This window comes from Nannobrachium achirus (assembly GCF_963921795.1).
Source record: "Nannobrachium achirus genome assembly, chromosome: 2".
NCBI lineage: Eukaryota > Metazoa > Chordata > Actinopteri > Myctophiformes > Myctophidae > Nannobrachium > Nannobrachium achirus.
In genome coordinates, this window is record NC_137811.1 from 41808729 (window position 1) to 41822808 (window position 14080).

General features: G+C 39.6%; 1 protein-coding gene and 1 long non-coding RNA gene across 2 annotated transcripts in view; both read right to left on the minus strand.

The window, feature by feature from the left end:
* LOC308298458 (neural-cadherin) overlaps positions 1–14080 on the minus strand; it is a gene marked incomplete at both ends in the record, with an annotated part of 162219 nt that overhangs the window by 93804 nt on the left and 54335 nt on the right. The gene's annotated exons all lie outside the window — the stretch shown is intronic.
* LOC308295436 lies at positions 5686–12196 on the minus strand. The gene is made up of 4 exons (XR_013962581.1): positions 12174–12196; positions 8687–8914; positions 7081–7313; positions 5686–5787 (listed from the first exon to the last, which is right to left on the minus strand). It is a non-coding gene; the product is annotated as an uncharacterized lncRNA (long non-coding RNA).

A 14080-nucleotide genomic window follows, 5' to 3' on the forward strand; every position in this document is an offset into this window, starting at 1 on the left:
AACTAAAATAAAACATTGAAAGCAAAACTACAGTACATCTACATTTTAGAATTGCATTGAATGTAACACTTATACCATTCTGTTCCAGTACTGTACTGGTATTGTTTACATGCCACACTTGTATAGGTCTGACTGTCTAACATCATTCCATTGTATCTGTTGCCAGTCTATTACCAATGGTTCAAGTCCAGACTACTGAGACAACAATTACACTTGACAACAGTGTCCAGACAGTAAACAATTACACTTGACAACTGTTTTAAATGCTCTAAAAGAGTAATATTTGCTGGGTTTGCAAATTAATTTCTGGTTTAAGGAACAGGATGCACAGAAACAGGAGGTTATTAATATTTTAATTAAAATACGAAAATACGTAAAGATCTACAAAGATCACAATGCACTGACTGGTTGTGAGCTTGTAGATAATCCATGCATGTACAGCTAAAATACATTCATATAATGGCCAAGTGTTCATTTCACATCCTAGATCAGTGTTTCTCAAACTTTCAAATTTCAAGGTCTCCCATTAACTCTGACAGTGTACAAATTAGATCATATCTAGACAGTCCGACGACCAAAAGCCTGCTTTACTCTGATTTACACCCTACCTTCCGTCAATATTAAAGGGGTATTTCACTTTCAAAAATTTGTTTTGGTAATCTTATCATCTAATCAGGCTTTTATGAACACCCGGAACAGTTTTTAATTAGCTTGATTGAATATTTAGATATTTGATGTAAATGTTACCAGGCCCTCCAGGGCCTCTCCCCACACACACCCATTTTAACTATGATGGATTCATTAAAAACACCCATAATTTTTTTCTGGTGACTCATACTACCCTCCTAATATGTGAGCAGGCCGGGTTTATTCAATAACCTTTTTTCATTTATTTTTAATAATTATTTGTTTGTATTTAATTTTTTCCATTTTCCCAAATAATTATTACAAATAAATGAAAAAGGTTATTGAAAAAAACACAGCCTGCTCACGTATTAGGAAGGTAAAATGAGTCACCAGAAAAAATAATGTGTTTTTAATGAATCTATCATGGTTAAAATAGAGTTTGAAGTTACAATGGGTGTGTATGGGAAGAGAGGCCCTTCCACTGTTACCACTGCAGTACCTGTTGAAAGTGGAATATCCCTTGAAGTCCATATACTGTATGTATATGGATATATATTAATTAACCCATTTAGGCCTAGAATTATTGAATGCTTTAACCATTGAAAAATTACTGACAATGACCAATAAAATAAGGTACTATAGTGGAAATAGCATTGGAGTCTGCATTAAGGTATAATATTCTTTAAGGAAGCAAAAACAAAATGATTATTTTGGGGGTCGCTGTCTGTCCTACATCACTGGTTCTCAACCTTTTCAGGCCACGACCCCCTAAATTGTCATATTTTAACTGGGGACCCCCCACCCTGATGAGCACTAAGAGTTGAGGCATTACATTTTCTATAACACGGTTCTATTGTGAAAATAGCCGATCTACAATGTAGATCGGCTGTTTTCACAATTTCTGCCACTAATATTTGACAAATTGGACAATGTTTGTCATTTTATAGGTTCTAAATAGTCCTTAAATTGTCACTAGAAATGTGCATAATACACTCTATACACTTGAACCTCATGTTGGTTTGTTTACAGCTGAGTGAAAAAACAATGTTGCACATTAAGTTAATCATCTGGGGACCCCACAAAATAATTTGGGGACCCCCCCACAGGTTGAGAACCACCGTCCTACATGAACACGCATTAAAACCGAGACGTGTACATCTCCATGTATGTACTTGTTCCTAGGTGACCCATCCGATTCTGTGACCCACCTCAGAGCCGAACTGAGTGCAGTTATGTCATGGCAGCCGTGGCAGGGCTGGAATTCTATAGGCAACCAATCGTGGTGCAACACCGCGAGACCCAACTCGCCGAAAATATTTTTTAAAATACATGTTCAGGCGTGGTTTTTCATTCATGTTCAAGTATGATATTGGGAGTCAGAAGTGAAGCATGTTTTATTTAACCAGGGTGCTCTAGCCGAGTCAATTCGACTCTAAGTAAACACACTCACAGCCTCACAGCTAAATACAAGCTCACAGCGCGGCTCTATTTTTGGGTCCTTCACATGAAAAGGTTTGAGCACCACTGACATAGTAGTCTCTCAAGAACAGACTAACTGAGCTCCAGTTAAGTGAAAAGGACCTTTTCTTTGACGATGGCTAGCCAGATCGCTGACATAGAAACATACGTTTTTCAAAAAACCTTAGGATTCCAAAGACACTTATAGAATCGGGTCAAAATTCTAATTTTCACGTTTTTTATCAAAAATGGCAGATCTACAAGCTCGCAGCGCGGTGTGAGCTATCTGCTTGTTTTTCAATAGTTAAAGCATAAAATAATGATACACAATAATGTGTACCCGTTCTAAATGGGTTAATAAAGGACCCCTTATGACCATATATGGAGATCCCCAAGCGCCAAACCCAGGGCTTAACTCACCAAGGCCCTGCTTGGCTTTACTAATTAACATACATTTTATTCCCATATATGGAGATTCCTATATTATCAATATTAAGGACATTAAGGATATTGTGTTATGCTGTTAATATTTGTGTAAATATTAAGGACATATCTGGGAATGCCCATATTTGGTAATGACCATATATGGGCATGTTTTGACATAACATTGTTGACTATCATCCAGGGGTCTCCATATAGGAGTAACTGGTCCCATATACATCACTGGCCAGATGGCCAAGAATTGGCGCGACCTCGCCCTAAAGGCACCCTGAGGTGTCTTACTAGTATATCTCTGTTCTCCTGGGTTTTGCTGTAGGCGTTGAATGCAGTTCAGCACCCTATTTAAAAAAAAAGCAATAACATCATCGCGATCACCATTACTAGCAAGGCTTGCAGACTGATAAAAATATAGAGAAGTTGCAGTTTCATCTTTGTTTAAGAACTACCGCTCACTTAAGACAGCTTTAAATAACGCCCAAACCTCTGCAACCGCAGGTCATCACCGTGGTGTCTATGTTAAACATTTACCACTAAATGGTCAAATTCAAATATATTATATATTATAAAGATCTTTGAGGTCCCAGACGAAACTTTCTTTGGCTGCCGACAGAAGTGCTTGTCCAGCTGTATCGGCTTCTGGCCATGGTGTTCCAGGGTCAATGGCTGGGGGGCGCATTCCTAGGCTGGCTGCCATGGTGTTGGTTGATGCCAGGCTGCTTTCAGGTCTTGTATCCTGACCTGAAAATAATTAAAATAATTAGGGCCCGAGCACACACAGTGTGTGAGGACCCTATTGTAATCGTAAAGATTATTCTTATTATTATTCCCCCGAATAAATCGCGTTTTTGAGCCGCAAAACGTACTCCAAAAGCTGTTTTAAAGAAGGTTTACAATTGGAGTGGATGAGAGCACACACACACACACACACACACACACACACACACACACACACACACACACACACACACACACACACACACACACACACACACACACACACACACACACACGAGCCTAGACTCAAAGCAAATGCTTTTGGATAAGTCAACAGTGCCACCTAGTGGTCAGAAATCATAAATCTGTCAAGGTACGTCCATGGCTTACATAAGAAATCTGTCATAACTGCTCCATGGCCTTGTTTTAAAAAGAAATATATTCACACGTTCCAGTTAATTGTGCAACGGTTCACAAACTCTACATTGAGGTAAGAAAAAGAAGCGCTCCTCTTCCCCAATGTTCCACTTAATGTGGAGTGGTGTTGTGGATGCAAGTTATCACGTGACGTCTACGTAACGTTAAACATTTACCAACAAATCCTGCGCCTAGAGTTCGACTACTTGTCTTCAGTGGAATGCCCCAATACAATTCCAGAAAAAAAAAAGAAAAAAAAAAACATGGTATGGCACACACACCTTCAACATCTTGTAAATGGTCCCTCCACCTAGGAACTGTTCTTTCCCCTCCCGTTCTCTTGTTGCTCCCCATCTCTGAGTAACGGAAAAACGCATCGACTTCGTTAGCGGTGAGGGGTTTCGGACTGAAGCACATCGCTGGTCTGAATGAATCAGGGTTTTGCTGCATATTTTCCAGGACTCCAAGTTTTCAACCCTTCTCTGAACCTATAAGACAAACGTAAGAGCAAAGATGACTCAAGAGTAGGGATGGAGCCCTAAACAAGGGTAACTCGATAACAGATTTATTGAGTACCCGGTATAAATACGTTTTGGGCTTATCAAGCTTGTTATTGAGCATAGCGGCCCATTACGTCATGTTTAAACAATCAAGACAGGAGGCGATCAAGAAATTATTACAGTACTATTCATAATTTAAAGCCATTTAACACATATTGCACATTAATGAATGATCGTTTTAATGATATTTGTTACTTCAATTGTCATCTTCATAAATGGTTAAACTCACAGTTGCAACAACTGGCCAATTAAAAAATATATACCAGTTATGTTCTGAAATTGTGGTCTCGTATCTTTCCACAAAATATTAGAAAACGCTCAATAGTGGGCTCGATAAAAGCCTGGCTCAATAAGCAGGATCAATAAGGTGCTCATTATCAATCAAAATTTAAGAGCTCCATCCCTACTCAAGAGCACAAGGATAAGCACCTCCCCACAGCTTTTTACACCGTGCTGGATCCAAAATCAATCAAGTGAATACTAAAGCCCGTATCAGAGTGTACGGTGGAGAGCTATCCACCGCAAATTTGAGGTGGAAAGCTTTCCACCTCAAGTCAGAAAATAAGTGCAGGACATCATAGTACGCCACGGTGGAGACCTATTCACCGTGACTGACTAGTCTAGATTGACCAATCAGTGAACGGGGTGTAGAGCCTGTCTGTCTGATAGTAAAAACATAGAGATGTGTTGGGACTCGAGGTGGAAAGCTCTCCACCGCGAGGAATGATGTAACGGTGTAGTTTCATGACTGAAAAAGACTCGAAAAGACTACACGCGGTGTAAAGCCTTCCACCGCCCAGGCGACTATGATGCCGGCTTAAAGGACATGTCTGCACACTTGATAAAGCCCAGCTGGGTGAAAGGTTGTTAAATTTCATTATGACCAGACCACTTTCAAAACATGAAAAAATAATTCTCTTTGAAGGTCCAGGCTTTTCCTTTGACGCTGGTACATACTACGTACTGTACCTCAAAGGGTTTGGCATTGATCATCATGAGGCGTAGTTTCTGAGGTGTGACGCTGCTGAAGACATCGTAGGAGCGTCCGGTGGCCACAATGCAGTGGAACAGAGACAGCCTCTTCTGACAGGTGTAGCCTGCACACCAGCCATGGTCCTGAGGGCCTGTGAACCAACAGTGATGAGAGTTTTGTTACTTCTTTGGAGGTTTGTCAGGAACACTGTCTATAAATAGCTATAGCCAGACAAACTTGCCATTGCTAAAGAAAAGTGTGTGTGTGTGTGAGCTGACATCTTTAAAAGAAGACAGAGCAACAATTAAATACACCAAAATAGATAAAAATACAGTACTGCCATAGGCGTGTTTCCATTGTGATGCAAAAGTGATTATGTGCCCGTGTAGATATGAATGTGTGTGGTTGGACCTTGAACCAACTATTCTCACCATTAATCAGATCCACATAGCCATCTCCCAGTACAGCTACAGGAGACAGGCGTCTGGTCTGTGTGTCTGCGTCAAGACTCTCAATCACCCGCATCCTGTAGTTCAGTCCAAAGCACTTGTAGCTCTGCCAGGGGTACACATTATGTGCAATTCTTCCTGATCACACCTGAAAATGAAGATTAAAAAGGGTTCAATACATACATCAGACTTATACAGTCGTATAGTTTATACTATATACAATACTTAAAGGGGCACTCCACCACTTTTCAACCTATGTTCATATAATTGGTCCTCACTCAAAAATAGCTTTTTTCTTTTTTTTTTTTCAGAGGAGGGCTGTGGGCAGGTCAGAAACCCATAGTCTTGTGACATCATCGATTGCCAATCCAGCTTATAGAAACTGCAGGCTTTCTATTCCTGAAAAGTTGCAATTTTAAAGTGGAAGCCATTGTTATCGCGCTAATAAAAATATATATATATTTTTTTTCAAAATGATGATGTCACAAGACGATGGATTCTGAACTTCCCACAGCTCTCCCAGGAGACTTGGACTGAGTAGAAAAAAATTGTGATATTTTATCATCAACATTAGTGAGAGAACTAATTCAACCTGTCTGATATGAAGACAGGTTGAAAAGTGGTGAACTACTCCTTTAAAGACACAAAAAACAAAAGCAAAATAAAAAAATAAAATAGGGGCAACATGCATCTGTTGATGCCTACCGGTATGTCCTTGTAACTGTAGACTAAATCATTTACTGTATAGAAAAGTAACATAAATGTGTACTCTTCCAAACTCCACATAAATAAAAAAGACTCTTATAGCAACCCTGTATTGCTGAGTGAGATACTAGGAGTGAGTTTTAATGGACTTTTTGTATATGAGACTTTTTGAAAGACGCATGTCGAGGCATGAGGCACATCAGGTGGCAGTGGCTCAGGGGTAGAGTGGCCGGTAGAGCAGCCAGATGGGAACCGATCTCGGGATCCCCAAGAGTTGGTGTCCAAGTGTCTTTGAGCAAGACGCTGAACCCCTAATTGCTCCCGATGAGCATGTTGGTGCCTTGCAGGGTTTTCCTCCGCCATCGGTGTATGAATGGGTGAATGTAATGTGCTTTGTTGTCTTTACCGGAAACGCCGGTATTCTGGTGTTTATATTCTGGTGTTTAAGGAAGCCGACTCTTCTTATCTAAGGCATACTGTATGTGTGTGTGACCATGCTCTATTGCTCTAATATTACTGTAACAATTTTGAGTGTCTGTCCTGGTTTAGAACATCAATAAGTTGAACAGGGATTGCGTTTATTCAAATTACCAATGTACTTCTACTTTTATCTACCAGTATGTGCAAACTCACATCCAGAGGAACTAAAAAGTACAGCCATGGGTAAGCTCCAATTCCTTAAATGACTTCCTCGCATCAAAGTGTTCATTTAACTCAGACTTATAAGGTTGGCTACCTTTGTTTGGTGCGATCGTATCCACAGAGATGCAGCTGCCATTGGGGAAAGTGAGCATCATTTTGGGGATGCGGTGGTCACCCAACCCTCTTCTGGGATCCCCATCCCACTCATACTCTGACTGGGGAATCACAGCACCTACTGCACCCAGGAAGGACCTGTCCAAATCCTTCAGCATCGTCTTCTTCTTAGCATCACAGTCCATGTCCACAGAGTCAGCGGGGTTGACTTTCCTGATGGAAATAAAGCAAATAGACTTACTATTGTCCTTTGGTCACCAGCTTAGTATTAGGCAGATATTAGCAAACTTTTAATATAGGAGTGTCTTTATGGTTGAAAATTGAAAGACGAGAGCATCCTTATCTTTAACAATAACTGTACTACATCCTCCTGGGGGCTGGGGCCTGTTTCACGAAAGCTGAATTAAATAAGCCAGGATTTAAGCCAAATCCAGACTTGACAAAGCCTCCTCTGTATAGCCTGGTTTATTCTGTTCCACTAACGCCAAGCCAGGCTGAGAAAGAGACTTTGTCGAGCCAGGATCGCAAAGCCCGACTCGACAAGGGCATGGGCTTTTCCTTGAAAACCCCATGCAGTCGAGCGTCAATTCCTTGATCAAGACCAATCACGGTACTGAAGAACAGAGCAGTGTACTTCTGCCCCACCCCCCACATAAAAAACAGACAGGCATACAATAGCTGCTATCAGTGGTGAAAAAGTAAAAATGTTTTACTCAAGTAAAAGTTTCAATACTGCAATGAAGAAATACTCAAGTAAATGTCCGGAATAAGGCGGAATTCTAAATGTACTTGAGTAAAAGTATCAAAAAAGTAAAAAGAATTAAAAGTACTCATTATGCAGATGTCCCAGTTTTGAAAATAGCAGATCTGCAAGCTCAGAATGCTTCGCATTGTGAGCTTGTAAATCTACAAAGTAACTAATAACTAAAGTTTGCAAATAAATTGAGTAAAAGTACCATATTTGGATCTGAGATCTGTATAGTGGAGTAAAGTAAATAAAGAAAATGCTCAAATAAAGAACAAATACCTAAAGATTATACTTAAGTACAATATTTAAGTAAATGTACTTTACACCACTGGCTGCTACGTCCAGCGCAACACTTGTGGAATACTTTCAGCTGTCTGTAAACAAGGAAATACCGGTACTTTGTTTTGTTTTTAGTTTTGAGTCAAATTATTAATTTTATTCAGTAGCCGGGTATTGCGGGTAATAAGCAGGATAAAGACTGCCTCCTTGGTGGTACTCCATGTACACTATAACATCCCTTCAGCCTGATAACCCCCCTCGGCTGCGCCTCGTCTTTATCCCTTACCTGTCGTATTGGTTAATCTATGGGTTGATTTTAAAGGTTATCCTGTCTATGTGACTCTATCCTGTCTTTATGTCCTGTCCTGTCGATGTCCTGGCAACACACCTGATGATATGACAAGCTCAATTTCTGAGTTGTCAGTCAAAACATCTCATTACTCAGACTACGTGGCTACACGTGCAGTGAAGGTTAATAATAATGAGAGTCGGATGAATGCAACGTCTAAGTAATGTGTGTTGGAACAGTGGCAAAAAGGCAACATTCTATAATACTTACTATACTGGTCTTCCATGCTGGTGACTAAAGCCACACAAAGGCAAAGGCTGGGGGGGCGCTGTGTTGGTCGATGCCATGGTGTTCACTTCATGGCTGGGGGGGGCGCTGTGTTGGTCGATGCCATGGTGTTCACTTCACGGCTGGGGGGCGCTGTGCTGGTCGATGCCATGGTGTTGATAATGTCAGGCTGGGGGGCGCCTGCTGGAGATAGTGTTCATCGGTCCAAGGCTGTAGGGGTCAGTGCTCATATGTTAAAATGTAGGCATTTAGCAGACATTTAGAATTCAGAGCGATTTACAGTAAGCATTGGACAACACAAGGTAATAAATCAAATTAGGGGTGGGCGATATGGCGATAATTATCGTATCGGCGATACAGCTTTGCCACGATATGCTTTTTCAGAGTATCGTTTCTCTCGTGATACAAACAGTCTCAAGGCTCTGGATACAGCGAGTGCACGTTCTATGAGTCGCAGCTCTATTGCTTAATTTATACTTCTATAGTACGGTGGTGTAATTTGCCAAAAAGAACAGATCTACAAGCTATAACGTGTCGCAGCTCAACGTGTCATATAGCTTGAGGTAGTTGAGGATCTGTCCCCTGCTTTCACAGCCCCTCCCCCGGGCAGTGCGCAGACAGGCTACGAGTGTCTACAGCACTGACTGAGTTGTGATTGTGCAGGAGCACCGAGCAGCACGGCACGCTGGTCCACGATTTAGTTTCACTTTCACGGGACTTTGTAAAGCAGTGATGCAGCTTGGCCTGCATTCTTTGAAGCATATTTTTCATAATGGATGCATTAAACTAACAGGACGCAAACTACTTATCCGTCCTGCTATCGCTATCAGCCATCAAAGCTGAGCTGTGCTGGAGTCTCCTCTCCATAGCTGTGTGTTCTGGCAGTATCGATGAGATGATTTAGATCACCTTGTAAATCCATGCTTCTGTTTTTATTAACTACAAACAAGTAGCTATTTGCCGCTATTTGTAAAGTGCTTATGTTTTCACCATTGATGCATGCGTGTGTCGTCGCGAATCGCGGTGAAATCGTCGCGTCTATTTTGCGTCTATTACATAATTGGCTTAGTTATAAAAACCATGCCATTATTGTTAGTAGAAAAGCGAAAAGCTAGGATGATAATGAGTGAGTAATTCTCTAAAAAGAAAGCTTGTATCATAACAAACCTCCTGACTTTGGTTGGTCATAAGGTAATTTGTTTTCCCTAAAGTTTCAATGGTAAGGCATGGGTTGTTGTCAACCTGTGGGTCGAGACCCCCAGAGAGGTCCCGCCAAATTGTTTTGAATATAGCCGATCTACAAGCTCACAACCAAAAAACATTTTAAGGCAACCCATAAAACATTTCTGGGACCCATTTGAATAACCTGAACCATCATCACACCAACTAGTAAATATTTGAGGTAAAAAAATGATAATTGTTTTATCAAAAATCTGAATGTTATCATTAAAAAAAACATAGAGTAGGCTATCTATCTTTCTATCTGCAGCATAAAAATGAATAGATTATCTATAGAATATCTGTGTGGGTCTAATAAACCAACCATAAGGTAATTTGCTTTCCCTCAAGTTTCAATGGTAAGGCATGGGTTGTTGTCAACCTGTGGGTCGAGACCCCCAGAGAGGTCCAGCCAAATTGTTTTGAATATAGCCGATCTACAAGCTCACAACACTCAAAAAACATTTTAAGGGAACCCATAAAACATTTCTGGGACCCATTTGTATCTGCAGCATAAAAATGAATAGATTATCTATAGAATATCTTTGTGGGTCTAATAATCATAATAAACCTAAAAACTCGCTTAAAACAGTATCGTGATAATATCGTGTATCGTGATACTGCATGAAGCATATCGTGATAATGCTTTTTTCCAGTATCGCCCACCCCTAAATCAAATGCATAGAAATAAGAATCGAAAGTATCTAATGAACAAACAGCAGATAATAAATAAAGAAATTGTACATTGAAACGATACACTAAAGGATGAATGACCACCTTTCTATAAAACATGACATTTAAATTACATTTAGCCTTTGGATAAGCCCTCAAAGTCGTAAAGGCTAGGGCAAGTGGCTAAAGTGGAGTCTGAAGAGGCGAGTCTTCAGATTATGGTGGAAGATTGGGAGTGAGTCAGCAGAGCTATTTCAATGAGGAGTCAGGAGTGCATTACATAGTTTGGGAGCCAAACAATGGCTCTATGGAAGCGTCTGGGACATGTGGAGCGTTTGCCCCAGGTGTTACAATAAATACTACTACAAATTACTCAAATAAAAGAAAAATTACTGACAATGACCAATACAATAAGGTACTATAGTGGAAATAGCATTGGAGTCTGCATTAAGGTATAATATTCTTTAAGGAAGCAAAAACAAAATGATTATTTTGGGGGTCGCTGCCTGTCCTACATCACTGGTTCTCAATCTTTTCAGGCCACGACCCCCTAAATTGTCATATTTTAACTGGGGACCCCCCACCCTGATGAGCACTAAGAGTTGAGGCATTACATCTACAATGTAGATCGGCTATTTTCACAATTTCTGACACTAATATTTGACAAATTGGACAATGTTTGTCATTTTATTGGTTGTAAATAGTCCTTAAATTGTCACTTAAGAAATGTGCACTCTATACACTTGAACCCCATGTTGGTTTGTTTACAGTTGAGCGAGAAAACAATGTTGCACATTAAATTAATCATCTGGGGACCCCACAAAATAACTTGGGGACGCCCCTGGGGGTCCCGACCCACAGGTTGAGAACCACCGTCCTACATGAACACGCATTAAAACCGAGACGTGTACATGTCATCTCCACGTATGTACTCGTTCCTCCTAGCAAATCCAGACATTTCACGTATTGCCGTTACACAGCAATTGGTGACCCATCCGATTCTGTGACCTCAGAGCCAAACTGAGTGCAGTTATGTCATGGCAGCCGTGGCGGGCTGGAATTCTATAGGCAACCAATCGTGGTGCAACACCGTGACCACACATGTATTTTCATTATATCTTCAAAGAATAACGGCCCGTTCTTCACGCCAAGCATTAAGTGTGAACGACCGTCAACTTATGCTTTGAGTATTTGCATTTAGATTGTGTCAGGTCTGTTGATATTGTTCACAGATTCACACCTTCCATGATAAATACAATGAAAAAAATCGCTGTCATTAGCATTGTTCTCATTGCCCTGATTGCCTGATATAGATGAGCAAAAACGTTGCACTGTCATCTCTCTGAACAGATTAGGGTAAGCAGATAGAGCCATGGCTTGTAAAAACTGCAGGCTAAAGCCAACTCAGCAACAAGACTTAGCTAAAATGCTAATTTCGCTAGCTAACAGTAAACTCTCTTTACATCAAATCAAAACCAAAACCCTTAAGACACAACTGACAAAAAACACTTTACAAACGTTAGTTTATTAAATAGATTCTATCATTCTATAATAATAACAATAGAAGATTTGCCCTCACCTACCTCCATGTCTGTAGCAAATGTTGTTTACATCTGATGGAGCTGTGGTCTGCAGTCTGAAGCCAGGAAGAAAACGAAGTCACGTGACTTCGGTCACATGACTTTGGTCACCTTCCGTTGACAGTGAAACTGATTTGTATGTGCTACTGAAAACCTCAGGGAAAGCCTGGTGAGGCGAGGTTTCATACATACTAGTGAAATGATATATACATGCTATTAAAATAATGTATATATATTATCGAAATAACTTATATATATAGTACTGAAATGACTTTTTTGATTACATGTGATTTATTTGCATATAGTAATGAAATTATATATATACATGCTATTAAAATCATGTATATATACTATTGAAATGACTTATATATATATAACTGAAATTACTTGTATGAATACATGTGATTTATTTGCATATAGTAATGAAATTATATATTGCTATCAAAATAATGTATATATATAATATCGAAATAACGTATATATATAGTACTGAAATGACTCGTACGATTACATGTGGAACTCTTTCATACATTATACTGAAATCACGTATGCATAGCACTGAAATGATACGTTTATACATCATTGAATTCATTTATACATACTAGTGAAACTACTTGCATGAATATATGTGAAATACAATAAATTCAGTTGTACACGTACGAGTGTTCAGTAATATATATGCAGCCTTTTCATGGGTGGATGTGTGAGTGTTTCAGATATATATGTGTAAATAATTTTGTACGTATGTGTATATGGCACAGAAGTATATAGGTATGTGTATGTGTTTGTCATATGCATGCGTAAGTGTTCAGTTGAGTATGTATACGGTTTCATATACGAACGCGCATAGATTTACTAAGTATGTATGTATGTACGAGTGTTTCAGTAGTGAGCGTAAGAGTGTTTCATTATCGAGCGTATAACATTTCATTAGTCTATGTAAGAGTGTCTCAACAGCGTGTGTCAAAGTGTCTCAATATTGAATGTAAAAGCATTTCAGTAGTACGTATAAGACTGTCTCATTAGTGTGTGTAAAAGTGTCTCACTATTTTTGGCCTAAAGGGCCCCTCATATGAGGCATTGTGTGCTTGTAGATCTGCTATTTTCACTACTTTTGTGCAACACTCTTGTATGATGAAGTAGGGTTTTAATTTACTGTACCAAAAAATATATACACATCTGAAACTTGGTGATAATACTGTAGGTTTCTGCCTGACAGTGACAAAATACTGGGCTGTACTCTTTGGTACAGTGGTTTGTTACCCAGTCATTGTTTATTTTTATTTGCTAATCGTAATTGTTATACTTTTAATTCCTGGGGTTTATGAGCAAGCAAAAATAAGTATTTTTGTAAGGTTATTCAAATAAAATCATTTTATATTCTGTTGAAGTAGCATAGAATAGCTTACATCAGAACGTAATTATTTCAACCAAACCTCAGACTATGTTACACCAAATGTTCAGTGACAGTGATACTTTTGCTGAGTAGTGCTAGATCTCGGATGACAGCCTTCAAAAGGTAACACAGGCCCCAGCGAGATCTGAACTCGCGACCCCTGGTTTACAAGACCAGTGCTCTAACCCCTGAGCTATGGAGCCCTGTCTGAGTACTCTTACCTCACTGTTATCTTAAAACTACAGTACACAATCTACAGTATGCTTAACCAACACAAAGGCACACCTTGCTATGTCATCAGCTACTGTTCCTTGGGCACACCCATTAGTATGTGATAAGCAGGACCTTTCAGGATAAAATAAGATAAGGCCTTTAGACATATTTGTTTTAAGATAAACCTTATTGTTTGTTTGTAATAACAAAACATGTAATAGACACCATGGATAATCTCTACTGCGAACCATATCTGAATATATTTATAATTCTTTCAAAATAGTAAAAAAAAAAAGG